At 44.8% G+C, this 21,655-nt stretch overlaps 1 protein-coding gene across 1 annotated transcript in view; it reads right to left on the bottom strand.

Annotated features, from left to right (window-relative positions):
• LOC143768168 (uncharacterized) overlaps positions 1 to 15,128 on the bottom strand; it is a 57,065-nt gene extending 41,937 nt beyond the window's left edge. Inside the window, exon 1 of the mRNA XM_077256857.1 lies at positions 15,054 to 15,128. The gene's annotated coding sequence lies outside the window, so the exon portion shown is untranslated. The remainder of the gene's footprint in view (positions 1 to 15,053) is intronic.
• Between the last annotated feature and the right edge of the window lie 6,527 nt (positions 15,129 to 21,655).

The raw sequence follows: 21,655 nt of genomic DNA, 5'->3' as shown, positions 1-21,655 counted from the left end.
AGGAAAACACCTACAGTGCCCATTTTAATGGCAAAAACATCCATTCTTGTTACTGAAGCTTGTCAATCTTAATTTACTTTATAATAATAGATAGGCATTGGAAATTGGGGGTCATTTGGCTAACGTTGTGGGGGGTAGGGCTGGTTCAAGTTTTTAGTGGGCCCAGGAAAAGTGGACTATGTCACGGCGGTGGAGCAGTGAGAGGTTAAGTATGTCAAGTTTGCAAGTGCTGTGATCCTGAGCAAGCAGAGGGGGCCCACTCGTTGGCATTGGCACTGGCACAGGGCCCCTCAAAGTACAGCGGTGTGTTAGCACGGCGGGGGCACCTCCCACCGGCAGCGACACTTTTGCGTACTCTGAGGGGCCCTGTGCCAGTGACGTCGCCAACGAGTATGCCCCCCCACCTGATGAAGGAACCTGCACTTTCATCTGCCCCTTCCTCTTTGTCCCTGTGTAAGGTGGTATAGCATGCGGGAAGGGGAACCTTACTTTCAGCAGGGTCAGATTCTGGCTGTGTAGAGTGCAAGGGGAATGTAGTGGCCTGGGTCAATGTACCAGCAGACTCATCTAGCAGTGGCTGGGCAATGGGCAGGATGAGGAGGAAACACAGATATAGGGCCAAAGAATAAAGTAGGCTAAATGCAGTTCAAAATTGGTAACAGGACTAACCAGGCGGCATTGCTTTGTTGAGTGGAGGACAACTGTAATGAGAGGCTGACACAGTTAGTAAGCCCAAGTAATAAAGTGGGCCAAATGAAGTTCAAAATTGGTAACAGGAGTAAACAGGCGGCACTGCTTTGTTCAGTGGAGGAGAACACCAAGGAGCGGCAGACATCGTTACTAGGCCCCAACCAAAGTAGTAGGGCAACTGCAGTGTGACATTAAAAAATACTTAATGAGAGCCTGAAGGTTGAAGCTCAGACAAGGAAACCTGGAGGAGAACACCAAGGAGCGGCAGACACCATTACTAGGCCCCAACCAAAGTAGTAGGGCAACTGCTGTCTTATATAAACAACTACTTAATGAGAGCCTGAAGGTTGAAGTTCAGTGGAGGACAGCGTGATTGAGTGGCGCCGCAGACAGACAAAGGTAGTATGTGTTAACTAAAAAAGTTGGCTCTATGCATTTTTAAATTAGTTACAGGGGTACACAGGCAGCATTGGTGTGGTCAGTGGAGGACAATTGGAAGGAGGGACCGCAGACAGACTTCCTAGGCCTATAATAATAAAATAGGCTCTATGCAGCTTCCATTAGGTGGCAGGGGTACTCAGGCAGCATTGGTGTGGTCAGGAGGAGGACAATTTGAAGGAGGGACCGCAGACAGACTTCCTAGGCCTAAAATAATAAAATAGGGTCTATGCAGCTTCCATTAGGTGGCAGGGGTACACAGGCAGCATTGGTGTGGTCAGAGGAGGACAATTTGAAGGAGGGACCACAGACAGACTTCCTAGACCTAAAATAATAAAATAGGCTCTATGCAGCTTCCATTAGGTGGCAGGGGTACACAGGCAGCATTGGTGTGGTCAGAGGAGGACAATTGGAAGGAGTGTCTGACACAGTAAGTACTCCGAGTCCCAAAACCTAAATTGATGTTAATGTATCCAAAAAAAATAAAAATAAAGGTGGCATACTTAGGTACAGGGGTGTGCTTCTATGCTGACTTTCAGACATTGTAGTTGGGCTCAAAGTATTTACTGGTGTAAATGTAGGACAGGGCCCCTGACTATTTTAACTAGCATCATACATGTCAACAAATTGTTATTGTCTGTGCCAGGCATTGAAGGATTTCAGCGCATAGACTAAACAGTGGCGGAGCAGCGACAGATAATTTTTTCCAGTGGTAGAGCACTGTTTGACCTTGGGGGGGGGACACTCTCTCCTGGCCGGCGGTACAAGCCCAGGGCCCCTCATGTTACAACGGTGTGTCTGACGTTGGGTGCACGCCACCACCGCCAGAGACACTTCATTGTACTATGAGGGACCCAGTGCCAGTGCCGTCGACCAAAAGTGGGCACACCCACCTCTTCAGACAAACGGCACTCTGACAAGTGCTTGCGACAAGTGGCGAGACCACGGCCCCGTGGGGGGAGTTAGGCCATTTAGGGAGGTGTAAACATGTCGTATGCTGGACAAACAGTAGCTGCAAATTAAGAGATTGGAACAGTCAGTAACACCAGTCCCAAAGCAAGACCTTTTTACAGGAAAGCTAGGTGTCAGCCGGGAAAGGTGGGGCAAAATAATTTGAAATCCATGAGTGGTTCATTTTAATGAAGGTTAGATCATCAACATTTTGGGTAGCCAGACGAGTCCTTTTTTCGGTCAGGATTGAACCAGCAGCACTGAATACTCTTTCTGATAGCACACTAGCTGCTGGGCAAGCAAGCTCCTGCAATGCATATTCGGCCAATTCAGGCCAGGTGTCTATTTTGGATGCCCAGTAATCAAAGGGGAATGACGGTTGAGGGAGAACATCGGTAATGGAGGAAAAATAGTTAGTAACCATACTGGACAAATGTTGTCTCCTGTCACTTTGAATGGATGCTGCTGTACCTGTCGTGTCTGCGGTCATTGCGAAATCACTCCACAACCTGGTCAGAAAACCCCTCTGTCCTACGCCACTTCTGATTTGTGCACCTCTAACACCTCTGCCCTGTTGCCCCCTGCAGCTCGTGTGAGAACCATCACCAGCGCTGTGTGCTGGGAATGCCTGAATCAATCAAACGGTCTACAAGAGTAGCTTGTTTGGTTGCCAATATCTGTTCGAGGTTCTCATGTGGCATGATATTTTGCAATTTGCCTTTATAGCGAGGATCAAGGAGGCAGGCCAACAAGTAATCGTCATCGGTCATGATTTTTATAATGCGTGGGTCCCTTTTGAGGATACCCAAGGCATAATCCGCCATGTGGGCCAATGTTCCAGTTGTCAACTCTGTGCATATGCTGGGTTGAGGAGCACTTTCTGGCAACTCAACGTCACTTGTCTCCCTCAAAAACCCTGAACCCGGCCTTGCACCGCCAGCAGTTTCTATTGCCCCCTGAGAAGCTTCCCCATCCCAAAAATACTCATCCCCATCATCCTCCTTGTCCTCCTCCTCTTCGCCCGCCACCTTGTCCTGTAGACTTCCCTGAGCAGACAATGGCTGACTGTCATCAAGGCTTCCCTCGTCCTCGGCTGCAGAGGCCTGTTCCTTTATGTGCCTCAAACTTTGTATCAGCAGACGCATTAGGGGGATGCTCAGGCTTATTACGAGGTTGTCTGCACTAACCAGCCGTGTGCATTCCTCAAAACACTGAAGGACTTGACACAGGTCTTGGAGCTTCGACCACTGCACAGCTGACAACTCCATGTCTGCCATCCAACTGCCTGCCCGTGTATGTGTATCCTCCCACAAATACATAACAGCACGCCTCTGTTCGCACAGTCTATGAAGCATGTGCAGTGTGGAGTTCCACCTTGTTGCAACGTCGATGATTAGGCGATGCTGGGGAAGGTTGAAAGACCGCTGATGGTTCTGCATACGGCTGGAGTGTACGGGCGAACAGCGGATGTGAGAGCAAAGTCTGCGCACTTTCAGCAGCAGGTTGGGTAACCCCGAATAACTTTTCAGGAAGCACTGCACCACCAGGTTTAAGGTGTGAGCCAGGCAAGGAATGTGTTTCAGTTGTGAAAGGGCTATGGCAGCCATAAAATTCCTTCCGTTATCACTCACTACCTTGCCTGCCTCAAGATGTACAGTGCCCAGCCATGACTGAGTTTCTTGCTGCAAGAACTCGGACAGAACTTCCGCGGTGTGTCTGTTGTCGCTCAAACACTTCATTGCCAATACAGCCTGCTGACGCTTGCCACTAGCTGTTCCATAATTGGACACCTCGTATGCTACAGTGGCAACTGCGGATGGAGTGGTCGTGCGACTGCGGTCTGTGGACGAGCTCTCGCTTCTGCTGGAGGACGCGGAGGAGGAGGGGTGATGAACGCCTACAGCCAACTGTTTCCTAGACTGTGGGCTAGGCAGAACTGTCCCAATATTACTGTCCCCTGTGGACCCTGCATCCACCACATTAACCCAGTGTGCCGTGATGGAGACGTAACGCCCCTGGCCATGCCTAATGGTCCATGCATCTGTTGTCAGGTGCACCTTTCTACTCACAGATTGCCTGAGCGCATGGACAATGCGGTCTTTTACATGCTGGTGGAGGGCTGGGATGGCTTTTCTGGAAAAAAAGTGTTGACTGGGTAGCTCGTAGCGTGGTACAGCGTAGTCCATCAGGGCTTTGAAAGCTTCGCTTTCAACTAACCGGTAGGGCATCATCTCTAACGAGATTAGTCTAGCAATGTGGGCGTTCAAACCCTGTGTACGCGGATGCGAGGATGAGTACTTCCTTTTCCTAATGAGAGTCTCATGTAGGGTGAGCTGGACTGGAGAGCTGCATAGGGTGGAACTAGCGGGGGTGCCGGTGGACATGGGTGACAGAGAGGGTTGGTGATGGTATTCTTGCTCTTGCCCTACATACAGTTTTTGCTACCACGAACCTGGTGATTCCAAGACTGCTTTGGCCTTGCGACGAAACCACCACATTACCTGCAGGTGGTGTGGTAAACGGTGGCCTTACAGTGAGGGAAGGGATGTCATGTTGCTGACTAGCTTCATTATGAGAGGGTGCTACAACGTTAAGGGACGTTTGGTAGTTTGTCCAGGCTTGCAAGTGCATGGTGGTTAAATGTCTACGCATGCAACTTGTATTTAGATTTTTAACATTCTGACCTCTACTGAAGGTCCTTGAGCATTTCTTACAGATGACTTTGCACTGATCATTGGGATCTTGGTTAAAAAAATGCCAGACTGCACTCTTCCTACTATCGGATACCTTTTCAGGCATTGCACACTGAGGTACTTTAACCGGACGGCCACGCTGTCCTACAACTGGTTTTTGTTTTGCCACACTTTTTTGGCCAGATACGGGCCTGCCAGATGGAACCTGTTGCGATGTTGATGACTGCTGCGGCTCCTCCTCCTCCGCTTCAGAGCTACTGCCGCCTGCACGCTGTTCCCCCAATGGCTGCCAATCGGGGTCAACAACTGGGTCATCTATGACCTCCTCTTCTATGTCCTGTGCACCTTCCTCTGGGTCACCGTGTAAGCCGGTGTTATAGCGTTCGTGACGGGGCTCCATAGTCTCATCGGGGTCAGATTCTGGATCAGTACACTGCGAGGGCAATGTTCTGATCTGAGTCAAAGGAACAGCATAATAATCTGGCTGTGGCTGTGCATCTGTGCACTCCATGTCTGATTCATCTTGTAATGGGCATGGCCTGTTAACAATTTCCCTTTCTAACCCAGGCACGGTATGTGTAAAGAGCTCCATGGAGTAACCTGTTGTGTCGCCTGACGCATCCTTTACTGATGTTCTGGGTGAAGGACACAAGGAAGCGACTTGTTCCTGACCGGGAACATCCACTGACGATGCACTGCTCTGACATTTGGCACTTTCCGAGGAGGAGGCAAAAGAGCTAGAGGCAGAGTCAGCAATGAAAGCCAATACTTGTTCCTCCTGCTCCGGCTTCAAAAGCGGTTTTCCTACTCCCAGAAAAGGGAGCCTTCGAGGCCTTGTGTAGCCAGACGATGACGCTGGCTCAACAACTCGAGACTTAGGGGCTATATTGCTTTTCCCACGACCACCTGATGCTCCACGACCACCACCACTACCATCATTACCAGCTGGCAATGAACGCCCACGGCCACGACCTCTTCCACCAGACTTCCTCATTCTTGGAAAAATGTTACCAAACTAACAACCGTTATGTGGTCCTGTAAAACCAGGTACAAGGTGTACGTGAACTTGTTGTGAATGTAAATCTCCCTTTTTTATGTGTGGGAGAATGCAGGGAAAAATCAGGCCCACTGTATAACACTACACTGTTTGATTGGCAGAAAGAGGCTGGCAGATATGACACTAACAGGACTGACGCAGATGCACACACTGGCAATAGAAATGTCCCTCTTTATGTGTGGGAGAATCCAGGCCCACTGTATTACACTACACTGTTTGATTGGCAGAAAGAGGCTGGCAGATATGGCACTAACAGGAGTGACGCAGATAAAAACACTGGCAATAGAAATGTCCCTCTTTATGTGTGGGAGAATGCAGGCAAAAATCAGGCCCACTGTATTACACTACATTGTTTGATTGGCAGAAAGAGGCTGGCAGATATGGCACGAACAGGAGTGACGCAGATAAAAACACTGGCAATAGAAATGTCCCTCTTTATGTGTGGGAGAATGCAGGGAAAAATCAGGCCCACTGTATTACACTACACAGTTTGATTAGCAGAAAGAGGCTGGCAGATATGGCACTAGCCGGACTGACGCAGATGCACACACTGGCAATAGAAATGTCCCTCTTTTTTTTGATATGGGAGACAAGGGATTGAATCAGGCCCACTATATCACGGTATAGTTCCTGTGGCACAAAATGACTGACAGATACCACAGACAGCACTCGCACAGATGCACAGGTTTGGCAAGATTATTCTCCCTTTATTTTAATTTTTTGGGGGGATAGATATGTGAGACAAGTGATTTAATCTGGCCCACTGTTATACAGTAGGTTTTCTGTGGCAGAAAAAAAAAAAAGATGCCACACACAGGACTGGCACTAATGCAGATTTGCCAATCTTAATCTCCTACTTTTACTTTTTTTTTTCTGAGAGAATTGTGAAGAAATCAGGCCCACTGTTATACAGTAGGTTTTCTGTGGCAGAAAAACAAAGACAGATGCCACACACAGGACTGGCACTGATGCAGATTTGACAATCTTAATCTCCCACTTTTATTTTTTTTATGGGAGAATTGTGAATAAATCTGGGCCACTGTATTAGAGTATATTTTCTGTGGCAAAAAGTGGCTTGAAGAGATATAACAAAAAAACAAAAAAAAAGGGACTGTACTACAATTACTATCTCCCTACAGTTATCTCAGAAAAGTATGTCAGGCAGCAATAAAAAGGACTGCTGCACACAAAAGTCAAAAGTGTGGACAAACAAACAAGATAGCTGTGCAGAAAGGAAGGAGCAACAGGATTTGTGCTTTGAAAAAAGCAGTTGGTTTGCACAGCGGCGTACACACAGCAACGCAGCTATCAGGGGAGCCTTATAACCTACAGAGCTGTTGCACAGAAATCGAGCCTCCACTGTCCCAAAAAGAAAAGGTGGTGTTGGACAGTGGAAATCGCTACAGCACAAGCGGTTTGGGGGTTAATTTACCCTGCCTAACGCTATCCCTGCTTCTAACGAAGCGGCAGCATCCTCTCCCTACGCTCAGATCAGCAGCAGTAAGATGGCGGTCGGCGGGAACGCCCCTTTATAGCCCCTGTGACGCCGCAGAAAACAAGCCAATCACTGCCATGCCCTTCTCTAAGATGGTGGGGACCAGGACATATGTCATCACGCTGCCCACACTCTGCGGGCACCTTCATTGGCTGAGAAATGGCGCTTTAAGCGTCATAGGAAACGCGACTTTGGCGAGAAGATCGTGTACCGCATGGCCGATCCCACACTGGGATCGGGTCAGGTTTCATGAAACCCGACTTTGCCAAAAGTCGGCGACTTATGAAAATGACCGATCCGTTTCGCTCAACCCTAGTTACAATTACTGGAGATAATAGGGGGGATATGAGGAGATATAACATGTAAATGCCATATTCCTTCTTTTTTTTTAACGATGTAAATATGTTATCAAGACAACTCTCCCGTGTCAGTATAAAAGTGATATCACACCTTCACATGAACTCTAAAGCCACTGACCACAAAGGTAATGCCAATATGTATTCCACAGAAATATAGTAGACCAGTTTAGTTCTCAAACTAAGGCAATGATGAGAGCATTGACACCTGCAGGGACTCCAGAACATAAATTTCCATTACATGCTGGACTTTTTGTCATTTGACCATGATGTAATCATCGGTCCTAAGCAGCTTACTGCCAATAGTGTCAGACCACACTCGAGTTCGGGAAGCCTGGCCTGGCATCTCAATTGCAGCTGTATCTGCTGTTGTGAACTCCGTTTTCAGGCTCCCTCTTGTGGTCACAGATGGTATTGTGTGACTTTGGTTTTTTGGCTCCCCCTGGTGGTTTGGTTTATTATCCTGCGGGTCTGGCTGGATCAGCTGCCTCGTTATTCACCAGGGAGGCTCCTATTTAGCTCTGCTTCACTTCCACTTGTTGCCGGCTGTCAATGTATTCAGTGCTATTCTGATTACTCCTGATTATCCCGTTTTCTGCCTCTTCAGGATAAGCTAAGTTCTGTTTGAATATTTTTTGCTCATCTGCCTGCAATATGATTTCTGTGTATGATGAGTCTAGTCCAGCTTGCTAATATGTGATTTCTTTTTGCTGGTAAGCTCTGGGGTACGGAGTTGCTTCCCCCGCACCATTAGTTGGTGCAGGGGCTCGAGCAATCTCTGCGTAGATATTTTGAATAGGGTTTTTTATTGACCGCACAGCTCCCTTCCTATTTTCTGCTATCTAGTGTTAGTGGGCCTCATTTGCTAAATCTGATTTCATCTCTGCGTTTGTGCTTTCCCCTTAACTCACCGTTAATATTTGTGGGGAGCTATTCTATATCTTTGGGGTCATTCCACTGAGGCAAGAGAGGACTTTCTTTCCCTCTAGGAATAGTCAGTTTCTCAGGCCGTGAAGAGACGTCAAGGATTTTTAGGTAACGTTCCACGGCTGCCTATAGTTGTTTGCGGATAGGATCAGGTTGCGGTCAATCTAGTTACCACTTCCCCAGAGCTAGTAGTCTGTTCAGTTACTTAGCTAGTTCGACCTGCGATCCTTGCCACTAGGATCATAACAATCTGCATCCTGGATATAGGTAACGTTGAATGCATTGATGGGTGCATGTGTGCAGTATCAGGTACATTTTGATCACTATGATAGAACCTATCACAGTGATCAAAATAAAAAAAAATAGTAAATAACCCCCCCTTTATCACCCCCATAGGTAGGGACAATAATAAAATAGAGAAAATATATTTCCTTTTATTTTTCAACTAGGGTTAGGGTTGCAATTAGGGTTAGGGTTGCAGTTAGGGTTAGGGTTGCAATTAGGCTATGTGCACAAGGTGTGGATTTGGCTGCGGATTCGTAGCAGTTTTCCATCACATTTACAGTACCATGTAAACCTATGGAAAACCAAATACGCTGTGCCCATTGTGCAGAAAATACAGCGCGGCAATGCTGCATTGTATTTTCTGCAGAATGTCAATTCTTTGCGCAGATTCCGCAGCGTTTTACACCTGTTCCTCAATAGGAATCCGCAGGTGAAATCAGCACAAAAACACTGGAAATCCGTGGTAAATACGCAGGTAAAACTCAGTGCCTTTTACCTGCAGATTTTTCAAAAACATTGCGGAAAAATCCTCACACGAATCCGCAATGTGGGCACTCAGCCTTAGGGTTAGGGTTGGAATTAGGGTTAGGGTTGGAAATAGGGTTAAGATTAGGGTTAGGGGTGTGTTGGGGTTAGGGTTAGGCTTGTGGTTATGGTAAGGGTTGGGATTAGGGGTGTGTTGGGGTTAGGGTTGTGATTAGGGTTAGGGTTGGGATTAGGGGTGTGTTGAGGTTAGGGTTGTGGTTAGGGGTGTGTTGGGGTTAGGGTTGTGATTAGGGTTATGGCTAGAGTTTGGATTAGGGTCAGGGGTGTGTTGGGATTAGTGTTGGAGTTAGAATTGAGGGGTTTCCACTGTTTAGGCACATCAGGGGTCTCCAAACGCGACATGGCGCCACCATTGATTCCAGCCAATCTTGCGTTCAAAAAGTCAAATGGTGCTCCCTCCCTTCCGAGCCCCGACATACGCCCAAACAGTGGTTTACCCAAACATATGGGGTATAAGCGCACATCAGGGGCTCTGCAAACGCAACGTGATGCCCGCAGACCATTCCATCAAAGTCTGCATTTCAAAACGTCACCACTTCCCTTCCGAGCCCCGACGTGTGCCCAAACAGTGGCTTACCCCCACATATGGGGTATCAGCATACTCATGACAAACTGGGCAACAACTATTGGGGTCCAATTTCTCCTGTTACCCTTGTGAAAATAAAAAATTGTGGGCTAAAATATAATTTTTGAGGAAAGAAAAATTATATTTTATTTTCACGGCTCTGCGTTATAAAATGCTGTGAAGCACTTGGGGGTTCAAAGTGCTCACCGCACATCTATATTAGCTCCATGGGAGGTCTAGTTTCCAAAATGGGGTCACTTGTGGGAGAGCTCCAATGTTTAGGCACACAGGGGCTCTCCAAACCTGACATGGTGTCCGCTAATGATTGGAGCTAATTTTTCATTCAAAAAGTCAAATGGTGCTCCTTCCCTTCCGAGCCCTGCCGTGTGCCCAAACAGTGGTTTACCCCCACATGTGAGGTATCGGTGTACTCAGGAGAAATTGCACAACAAATTTTATGATCCATTTTATCCTGTTGCCCATGTGAAAGTGAAAAAATTGAGGCTAAAATAATTTTTTTGTGAAAACAAGTACTTTTTCATTTTTACGGATCAATTTGTGAAGCACCTGGGGGTTCAAAGTGCTCACTATGCATCTAGATAAGTTCCTTGGGGGGTCTAGTTTATAAATGAGGTCACTTGTGGGGGAGCTCCAATCTTTAGGTACACAGGGGCTCTCCAAACGTGACATGGTGTCCGCTGAAGATTGGAGCCATATTTTCATTCAAAAAGTCAAATGGCGCTCCTTCCCTTCCGAGCCCTGTCGTGCACCCAAACAGTGGTTCCCCCCCACATATGGGGTATCGGCGTACTCAGGACAAATTGTACAATAACTTTCAGTGTCCAGTTTCTCCTTTTACCCTTGGGAAAATAAAAAAATTGTTGCTTAAAGATAATTTTTGTGACTAAAAAGTTAAATGTTCATTTTTTCCTTCCATGTTGCTTTTGCTGCTGTGAAGCACCTGAATTAATAATAATAATAAACTTCTTGAATGTGGTTTTGAGCACCTTGAGGGGTGCAGTTTTTAGAATGGTGTCACTTTTGGGTATTTTCAGCCATATAGACCCCTCAAACTGACTTCAAATGTGAGGTGGTCCCTAAAAAAAATGGTTTTGTAAATTTTGTTGTAAAAATGAGAAATTGCTGGTCAAATTTGCCTGGTTGCTAGGGAATCCCCACATGTACTGGCCTGGCTAGTAGCTGTAAATCATTCAGCTGCAGAGATGAAAACTAAATCTCTGAGCAGTCATAAAAACTCGGAGGTCACCCGAGCAACGTGTACAGTCGCTCATCACTACTCGGTTTCCCTTTCTGAATTTTATCTCTTTTCTTTATGCTTTTAGACATCTCCAATGCTCTAACTGAATACAACTTCTCTTCATGGAATCATATATTATGCGAGTGGATATTCATTTCCTTTTTATGATATTAGAAGATGCTTCAAGTTAAATGTACTGTACATGAAGTCAAATAAACATATGGTTCTAGGTATATTTAATGAAGATACAGATATATTAAATGTGGTTTGATATTTAGAAATATTACCATTAACTAAACATATATATAAAAATGTAAATAAAAATAAATATCAATATAATATTCTCATGAAGAATTCATTTCAAATAATTTAATAATTTAAGTGATAGATCAATGAACTAAAATTAGTCCACTTTGCATATATGGCTATCCATTGAAAAGAGGCCATTGTAGTTATAATTGATGATGTTTTTTGCTGCTACTATACTCTGTGTTTATGCGTGTTTTAATTTTGGGCTTAGCTTATAATTTAACTATGTATTCATGGTTTGAATATTTGACAATATTTTTTTTATGATTTGTGGTTTATTTCTCGTATGTTAATGATTGTGATGTAATTTCCTTGGATTTTTTTTGTTATATATATTATTATTATTATTTATTTATAAAGCACCATTGATTCCATGGTGCTGTACATGAGAAGGGGTTACATACAAGTTACAGATATCACTTACAGTAGACAGACTTACAATGACAGACTGATACAGAGGGGCGAGGACCCTGCCCTTGCCGGCTTACATTCTACAGAGATATATATATATATACACACACACACATACACACACAGTATATATATATATATATATATATATATATATATATATACACTCACCGGCCACTTTATTAGGTACACCATGCTAGTAACGGGTTGGACCCCCTTTTGCCTTCAGAACTGCCTCAATTCTTCGTGGCATAGATTCAACAAGGTGCTGGAAGCATTCCTCAGAGATTTTGGTCCATATTGACATGATGGCATCACACAGTTGCCGCAGATTTGTCGGCTGCACATCCCAAAGATGCTCCATACAAGGCAGGATGGATCCATGCTTTCATGTTGTTTACGCCAAATTCTGACCCTACCATCCGAATGTCGCAGCAGAAATCGAGACTCATCAGACCAAGCAACGTTTTTCCAATCTTCTACTGTCCAATTTCGATGAGCTTGTACAAATTGTAGCCTCAGTTTCCTGTTCTTAACTGAAAGGAGTGGTACCCGGTGTGGTCTTCTGCTGCTGTAGTCCATCTGCCTCAAAGTTCGACGCACTGTGCGTTCAGAGATGCTCTTAGGCCTACCTTGGTTGTAACGGGTGGCGATTTGAGTCACTGTTGCCTTTCTATCAGCTCGAACCAGTCTGCCCATTCTCCTCTGACCTCTGGCATCAACAAGGCATTTCCGCCCACAGAACTGCCGCTCACTGGATTTTTTTTCTTTTTCGGACCATTCTCTGTAAACCCTAGAGATGGTTGTGCGTGAAAATCCCAGTAGATCAGCAGTTTCTGAAATACTCAGACCAGCCCTTCTGGCACCAACAACCATGCCACGTTCAAAGGCACTCAAATCACCTTTCTTCCCCATACTGATGCTCGGTTTGAACTGCAGGAGATTGTCTTGACCATGTCTACATGCCTAAATGCACTGAGTTGCCGCCATGTGATTGGCTGATTAGAAATTAAGTGTTAACAAGAAGTTGGACAGGTGTACCTAATAAAGTGGCCGGTGAGTGTATATATATATATATATATATATTATATATGGTATTCCACAACTGATAAAGCATGGGATGGGCTGAACGTTTTGTGTGGATCCCTACTAAATTAAGCTATAACCAAAACGTGTGGGTCAAGATGATTGTCTATAAAATGATGGTAGTCTCACGTTCAATGCAGTAGTGGATAATGAGATATGGAGCCTGAAAGTCAAAAGTTCAAAACACTGTTACCCTTTTGCTCATCAGTGTAACTGTCTACCTAAGGCACATAGAAACCCTGATAAACTTATTGCAAATTGTCTCTTCAGAAAGGAAGTAAGAATACCGCTCTTCACAGTCGCCGAGCTCAGCGCAAGACCAGGAATATCTAAAGAGCGGTGACGTTACTGATGTCACCGCTCTTCAGAGTCACCGGGTCTCGTGCTGCGCAGCGGAACCAAAAGTGGCTGTAGGCAAAGTTTATGGAGCTTCAGAATGAGGTTCCATAGCCTTTGGTCATCTCAATCCCTTCATTATCTACGAGATCCAGTTTTGTAGCTAAAGTAGCGGCTTTTCTTGGTACTGCTACCAAGATATTTACATTTTTTGGGGGTGGGTGGGGAGAGGTGGGAGGGTCAAATAGCAATTTTGTTAAGGGTTCCTATGATTTCTATGTACACCCCTCCTTGGGGCAGGCGAGTATAATTTTTCTTAATCTAATTGTTTATTAGGCAAGCCAAATAACCCGGATGAATTCAAATCAATCTGGTGATTTCAGATTTTGCCAAATACGCTCATCCTTCATAGTATCTTTATTAGTCAGCTGTCACGGGGAGACAAGGAGGGCGAGAGCTAATAACCCGGGCCCCTGCAATTTCCCTCAGACTAGGGAAATCCTGACTGACCCTCTACCTGAAGTTTACACTGAAGGTGTGCATGTCCAGGCCTCCACCCTCACTCTGATTCCTGATTCAGCCCTAGACTGAACACTACCGCCCACCACCCAGTGAATGCAATAGACCAATACCCACACTTATAACAAACAAGGATAAAGGAAAATATACACCACGCCGCAGTCAATCAGGAATACACTATAAATGTGCAGGGCAAAATAAATACAAATATAAGAAGGAGTAAATAAGACAAAGGAAAATACACCACCAGCAACGATTCTCCAACAACCAGCTCTCCACTCCGGACCGAGATAACTACGAATAAGACTGAAGCTATAATCGGCGACGCCCAAAGATCAGGAGAACCATTTAAAGGAAATGGGCATGGCCCAGCTTCCAATCCGAGGATCAGATAAATTAACCCCGGAGCAGCCAGACGAAAACTAGCCGACGCCAATGAGCAAACAGTGGTCAAACGCGGAATTACCGCTGTCTGTCAGACGACCTGGTCTGAACAGCGTCCAACATGACATCAGCACGAATCCAGGTGAAAGGTTCCTTATAAGCTCAGAGACAGATTATAAGAAGGAAAGTGTATTATTATAGCAGAGAACTGATGAATTTCGACAATATGTAAAAAAAATAAAGGTTTGTAAAGGGAGAAAGTCACAATGATACGTGTAGTGCATCATGTCGGCTTACAGTCTATTAGTGACACCTATAATATTAGATCAGGTGGGCTGCCCTGCACTATATAAGTGCACCCTACAGAGACAGACCCCCAAACTGCCAACAAAACTACAGGTCACGGATGCAAAGTAAAACATTAGACGTTATAACGTAATAAGTGCAACAGAAAGCGACATCATTACCAGTAATGCAAAAAGACAATTCATGAGGCAATACTGGTTTTAGAAATTACAGTTTCTCCATTTCTCCAGATTTCTATGGAGAGAAAAACCCGACATTTCCATTCCCTGTAATCTCCATCATCTGTCCCCAAACCAGAGCGCCCTCCCCTGTATACATGAGCACAGCCAGCGTCCTATTACTGTACATATACACATGGCAGAGCTGGGGGCACTATCTCCGGGAATGGAGGGGTTACTGCCCCCTGCCCCCGCCCAGTAATGGGGAATCTCCAGCACCTACCTCCACCTGCAGAGCCGCACACCACATATATGGCTGTTCTGTGCGCACAGGACCTGGGATGAGGTCACAGGAGGGGAGGAGCCAAGGGTCACATGATCAGGGGCCTCAGTGTATGCAGGAGTCTGCTGTGCTGGTTGTCATGGTGCTGGATGAGGGGAAGTTTATGTGTGGGGTCAGGAGGGGTTTACAGGGTGGATGTAGCAGAGCCGTGTGTGTACGAGGTGTACGGAGCGGAGCCGTGTGTGTACGAGGTGTACGGAGCAGAGCCGTGTGTGTACGAGGTGTACGGAGCGGAGCCGTGTGTGTACGAGGTGTATGGAGCAGAGCCGTGTGTGTACGAGGTGTACGGAGAGGAGCCGTGTGTGTACGAGGTGTACGGAGCAGAGCCGTGTGTGTACGAGGTGTACGGAGCAGAGCCGTGTGTGTACGAGGTGTACGGAGCGGAGCCGTGTGTGTACGAGGTGTACGGAGCAGAGCCGTGTGTGTACGAGGTGTACGGAGCGGAGCCGTGTGTGTACGAGGTGTACGGAGCAGAGCCGTGTGTGTACGAGGTGTACGGAGCAGAGCCGTGTGTGTACGAGGTGTACGGAGCAGAGCCGTGTGTGTACGAGGTGTACGGAGCGGAGCCGTGTGTGTACAAGGTGTACGGAGCAGAGCCGTGTGTGTACGAGGTGTACGGAGCAGAGCCGTGTTTTGTATAGAATCATAGAATGGTAGAGTTGGAAGGAACCTCTTAGGTCATCTGATCCAACCCCCTGCTCAAAGCAGGATGCACTAAGTAATCCCAGACAGATGTTTGTCCAGCCTCTGTTTGAAGACTTCCATTGAAGGAGAACTCACCACCTCTTGTGACAGCCTGTTCCACTCATTGATCACCTTAACTGTCAAAAAGTTTTTTCTAATATCTAATCTGTGTCTCCTCCTATTCAGTTTCATCCCATTGCTTCTAGTCTTTCCTTGTGCAAATGAGAATAAAGATGATCCTTCTACAATGTGACAGCCCTTGAGATATTTGTAGACAGCTGTTAAGTCTTTTTTTTTTTTTGCAAGCTAAACATTCCCAAAACCTGTAACCGTTCCTTCCTCATAGGTCATGGTTTGCAGACCGGTCACCATTCTGGTCGCTCTTTTCTGAACTTGCTCCAGTTTGTTGATGTCTTTTTTAAAATGTGGTGCCAAAAACTGGACACAGTATTCCAGATGAGGTCTGACCAAAGAGGAGTAGAGGGCAATAATGACTTCACGTGATCTACTTCTGTTAATACATCCCAGAATTGCATTTACCTTTTTTGCTGCTGCATCACACTGTTGACTCATGTTCAGTTTATGATCTATTAGTATACCCAAGTCTTTTTCACATGTGCTGTTGCTTAGCCCTTTTTCTCCCATTCTGTATATGCTTTTTTCATTTTTATTGCCCATATGAAGTACTTTGCATTTTTCCCTGTTAAAAAAAAAAAACATTCTGTTAGTTGCTGCCCACTGGCTCCAGTTTATTAATATCTTTTTGAATACTCTTTCTCTTCCCTCCTAGCTTTGTGTCATCAGCAAATTTAATCAGTTTACCCTCAATTCCTTCATCTAAATCATTGATAAAGATGTTGAACAGTACAGGGCCCAGGACAGAGCCCTGTGGTACCCCACTTGAGACATTCTTCCAACAGGATGTGCAGCCATTTATGACCACTCTTTGGGTCCGATCACTAAGACAGTTATGAATCCACCTAACAGTTGCCTTGTCCATTCCATACTTAGTCATTTTTTCAATAAGGATGGTGTGAGATACTTTGTCAAATGCTTTGCTAAAGTCAAGATATACTATATCTACAGCATTTCCCTGATCCACCGAGTCAGTGATTCTGTCATAGAAGGAAATTAAGTTAGTCTGACATGACCTATTAGTTACAAACCCATGCTGACTTCATTCTTATCCAGGTACTTACATACATGTTGTTTAAAATTTGTTCAAAGATCTTTCCTGGTATAGAAGTCAGACTCACCGGCCTATAGTTCCCTGGGTCCACATTCTTCTCCTTTTTGAAGATAGGAGCAACATTTGCTCTTCTCCAGTCTTCTGGGACTTCTCATTTTCTCCAAGAATTTTCAAAGATTATGGAGAGCGGTTCAAAAATTTATTCTGCTATCTCCTTCAGTACTCTGGGGTGTAATTCATCTGGACCTGGAGACCTGAATTCATTTATTTTAGCTAAGTGTTTCCTCACTATCTTTCTGTTTATAGAAATCCTGGATTCTTCTACTCCTTCAATAGGACAGTGAAGATCACTTGATGTTGCATTTCCTTTCTGAGAGAAAACAGATGAAAACAGATGCAAAATAGGAACTTAAAAGTTCGGCCTTCTCAACATCCTTTCTTACCATTTCATCATTTTCATCCTGTAAAAATCCTATAGCATCTTTGACTTTTCTTTTACTTTTGACATATCCCCAAAATCCTTTTTTATTGCTTTTGACGTCTCTTGCAAGCCTTAGTTCATTGTTAGCTTTAGATAATCTGATTCGTGCCCTGCACAGGGCCGGCCCGAGAGATTACGGCGCCCTAGGCGAAACTATTTTGTTGCGCCCCTACTATTCTTGGCAGTAGATGAAAACTTGGGATATAAATTTAGGAGCAAAATAAACCACAACAACAATGATTAATTAACTCTCTCCTAACTCTTTAATCTTCTGAGAAGTTGTATAGGACAAATACAGTATATACAAAGTAATCAATAACACAAAACAAAAACGACCATAGGTAATTAAAATTTTTGTTTCCTTGCCTTTTTTTTTTTAAAGGATGACACTAAGTCACCGAGATTAATTTGTTTAGCAACTTCAGATTCTATCGAAATTGTTGCCAACCCAACCAACCTCTCTTGCGTCCTATTTGCCCTTAAATATTTTTTAATTAGCTTTAGTTTTGAGAAGCTTCTCTCTCCTGAGGCCACAGACACAGGCAGGGTCAAAAGAATTCTTAAAGCCACCACCAGGTTGGGGATACTTTCTTTCAAGTAAGATTTAAGCAAAAGTTCAAGAACGTCTTTTGGTGATGAATCTTCTGGAACACGTCTTGACATTGCCTGCAGTTAACCACATAGCTCTATGGCATCGATGTCTTTTACTTCGTTGTGTGTAAGAGACTTTCCAGAGCTTTACACTTATCTGCTTTTCTTTTAAATTTATGGTAAAAAAAATTATGTACACTTTTCTTTCCATCCCTAAAACTTTTTGCCTTTTGAAAAGATTTTTTATAATTTTTTCTATTTTTTCTCTGGCGCCCCCTTAGGGTCGGCGCCCTAGGCGGCCACCTAGTTCGCCTATACGTTCGGGCCAGCCCTGGCCCTGCAGGTTCTACAGACAGCATTATAATCTTATTTAGATATTCCTCCCTCTTTCCATTTGATAAACATTTCTTTCTTCCTGTTTAGCATGTGTTTAAGTTCTGTGTTCATCCATCCTGGTTTCCGTAAATGCTTTGTATTCTTCCCTCTTTTTGAAATTGTTAACGATTGTGCTTTGAGAATCTAATTTTTCAAGATTTCCTATCCTTCCTGGACATTTTCCTTAAGGATATGCAGCCATTGGATCCCTCTGACTCTCTTTCTGAGTCCCTTAAAATCTGCCTTTCTGAAATCTAACCTTGAAGTCTGAATCTTCACAGGTCTTCCTCCTCTAGTTATCCAAAATTCTAAAATAGCATGGTCGCAACGTCCTAGGGTCCCAGCCACTCTTACCTCCTCAACCATTTCCTCCCTGTTTATAAGGATTAGATCCAAGGTAGCGGATCCCCTTGTTTTCTCCCCTACCTTTTGGAAGATAAAGTTGTCAGCAAGAGAGGATAAGAATTTGCTTGACCTGTTAGTTTTGCCTGAGAGAGATTCCCAACAAATGTCTGGATAGTTGAAATCTCCCATGACCACTATGTCATATTTTTAGATAGCTTGGCCATTTGCATAAAGAGTTCATCCATATCTTCAGCTTCCACAGGCGGCCTGTAGTAAATGCCTACAATGGTGTCCTTTCCATTGTTCTCTCCTTGTATTCTTACCCAAACGTTTCCACAGAAGTCTCAGTCTCTGAAGCTTCAATCTCGGTGCAGATATACGCTTTTCTAACATACAATGCGACGCCTCCTCCTCGTTTATCAAGTGTGTTTCTTGCAAATAAGTTGTATTCTTCTAGCCTTGTATTCCAGTCATGTGTATTGTCCCACCAAGTTTCCGTGATTCCAATGACATCATTTTTCTTCTCCTGTGTTAGTAATTCCAATTATTCTTGTTTGTTGCCCATGCTTTGTGCATTTGTATAGAAACATTTTAATAGTAGAGTTCTCAATAGTATTTGTCAGGTGTATGGCTTTTTCTGGCCTTTTGCTTCCCTTCCCACATTGTTCTAGTTTAAAGCTCTTCTGATGAGTGTAGCAAGTCGACTTCCAAATACAAGTTTTCCAGTCTTCGTAAGGTGCACCCCATCTCTAGCAAGCAGTTCATCATCTAGGTAATTTACTCCATGATTCAGAAATCCAAATCCTTGCTGACGGCACCATCGACGTGGCCAGTTGTTCACCTGCAGAATCTTATTCCACCTCCTTGTTCCATGGCCATCCACTGGGAGGATGGAAGAGAAGACCACCTGCACTCCCAGTTCTTTCACTTTCTTACCTAAGTTTTCAAAGTCACTACAGATGGTTTACAGGTCCTTTCTTGCGGTGTCATTTGTCCCCATATGTAATAGCAGGAATGGGTGGTTGTCTGTAGGTCTGAAGAGGCTTGATATCAGACACATCTTTAATTTGTGCACCTGGAAGACAGCACATTTCTCTTGAGGCTATATCCGGTCTGCAGATAGTGACCTCTGTTCCTCTCAACAGGGAATCCCCCATGACCAAAACTCTCCTTTTCTTCTTCACAACATTTTTCTTTCTCCTTGCAGGAGGACTCTGAGTACTTACAATGTTTAATGTTCTTCTTCATGGGTAAAGTCTTATCTTGATGTATTTCTTCTTCATTCTCCTGCGTGAGAGCCTGGTACTGGTTCCTGAGTAGTATGGGTGCAGACTGCCTCCCGGTCCTCCTGCTTCTCTGTGTCACATGCTTCCACTTCTCTGTTTCTTCAGGTGCACTTCGAATTTCTTCTCTTTTCGTAACATGAAGAGATAATTCTGCTCTGTCTAGGAACTTTTCACCTTCCTTAATGATTTTCAATGTAGCTAACCTCTCTTCTAGATTTTGCAACTTTTCCTCCAACAGCGACACAAGCTTGCATTTCTGTCATGTGAACTTTGGTTTTTCCACTGGTAAGTCTGTGAACATGTATCAAGAAATGAAGCTCACCAAATGGCTCCTGGCCTCTTCCATGTTCTTACTGTTAAAGAGATATCAAAGTGTTTTAAAATGTGCCAAAATTCATGCACCGATAGGCGCGCGGTTTACCGATGTCCTCTTTTCAGCTGCAACAGACAAAATCCAGTGTTCTTTGAGCTTGCGGAGACTCTTCGCTTATCCCAGAATGCACTGGGAATATGCAAATTCTCTCCTCAGGACTCCTCCCCTGGTATGATTTGAACAGAGCAGAGCCGTGTGTATATGGAGAGGAGATGTGTGTGGAGCAGAGCTGTATGTACAATGTGTATAGAGTATTACCGCGTATGTACTAGGTGTAGGGAGCGGAGCCACGTGTGTACGAGGTGTACGGAGTGGAGCCAGGTGTCTCAGGAGGCAGTGGGTTATTTGCTGCACCTTCTGTCTTCTTACCACATGAATATAAGACAAGATAATGTGTTATGACCTGGTGGTTAAGAGGCCACACTGATATGACCTGGTGGCTAAAACGCAACATGGAACGAGCTCTGAGAAGGTGGTATCTCTACTGACCGCAGTCCCTAATCCTAACAACAACACTAGTAATAGCCGTGGGATGTTCCTGACTCTCCCTAGACACCTCTTCACAGCCTAACTACCCCTAAAGAAGGAAATAGAAAGCTATCTTGCCTCAGAGAACACCCCAAAAGGAACGACAGCCCCCCACAAATATTGACCGTGAGTGAAGAGGGAAATGACGTACACAGAAATGAAATCAGATTTCAGCAAAGGAGGCCAATACTAAACTTGATAGACAAGAAAAGGGAGAAAAGGATACTGTGCGGTCAGTATTAAAAACTACAAAATCCACCCAGAGTTTACAAAAATTAACTCCACACCGACTCACGGTGTGGAGGGGCAAATTTGCTTTCCCAGAGCTTCCAGCTAGCCAGAATATGACATAGTGACAAGCTGGACAAAAAGAGACATATCTGCAGAGCAATAGAGTCCAGGTAAATGGACAAACAAAAACTTAGCAAAAACTTATCTTTAGCTGACAAGGACAGGCCATATGAGAAAACCAAGGAGAGAACCAAATCCAACCAAGAACATTGACAGCTGGCATGAACTAAAGCCCAGAGCAGGTTTAAATAACAAACCCAAGCAAGGCGATTAGTGAAGGCAGCTGCCACAGCTACCTAAAGGAGCAGCAGTTCCACTCGAAACCACCAGAGGGAGCCCAAGGGCAGAACTTACAAAAATACCATTAGCAACCACAGGAGGGAGCTCCAGAACGGAATT

The sequence above is a fragment of the Ranitomeya variabilis genome, chromosome 4, assembly GCF_051348905.1.
Source record: "Ranitomeya variabilis isolate aRanVar5 chromosome 4, aRanVar5.hap1, whole genome shotgun sequence".
NCBI classification, from domain to species: domain Eukaryota; kingdom Metazoa; phylum Chordata; class Amphibia; order Anura; family Dendrobatidae; genus Ranitomeya; species Ranitomeya variabilis.
This window is presented reverse-complemented; position numbering and strand designations above follow the sequence as displayed.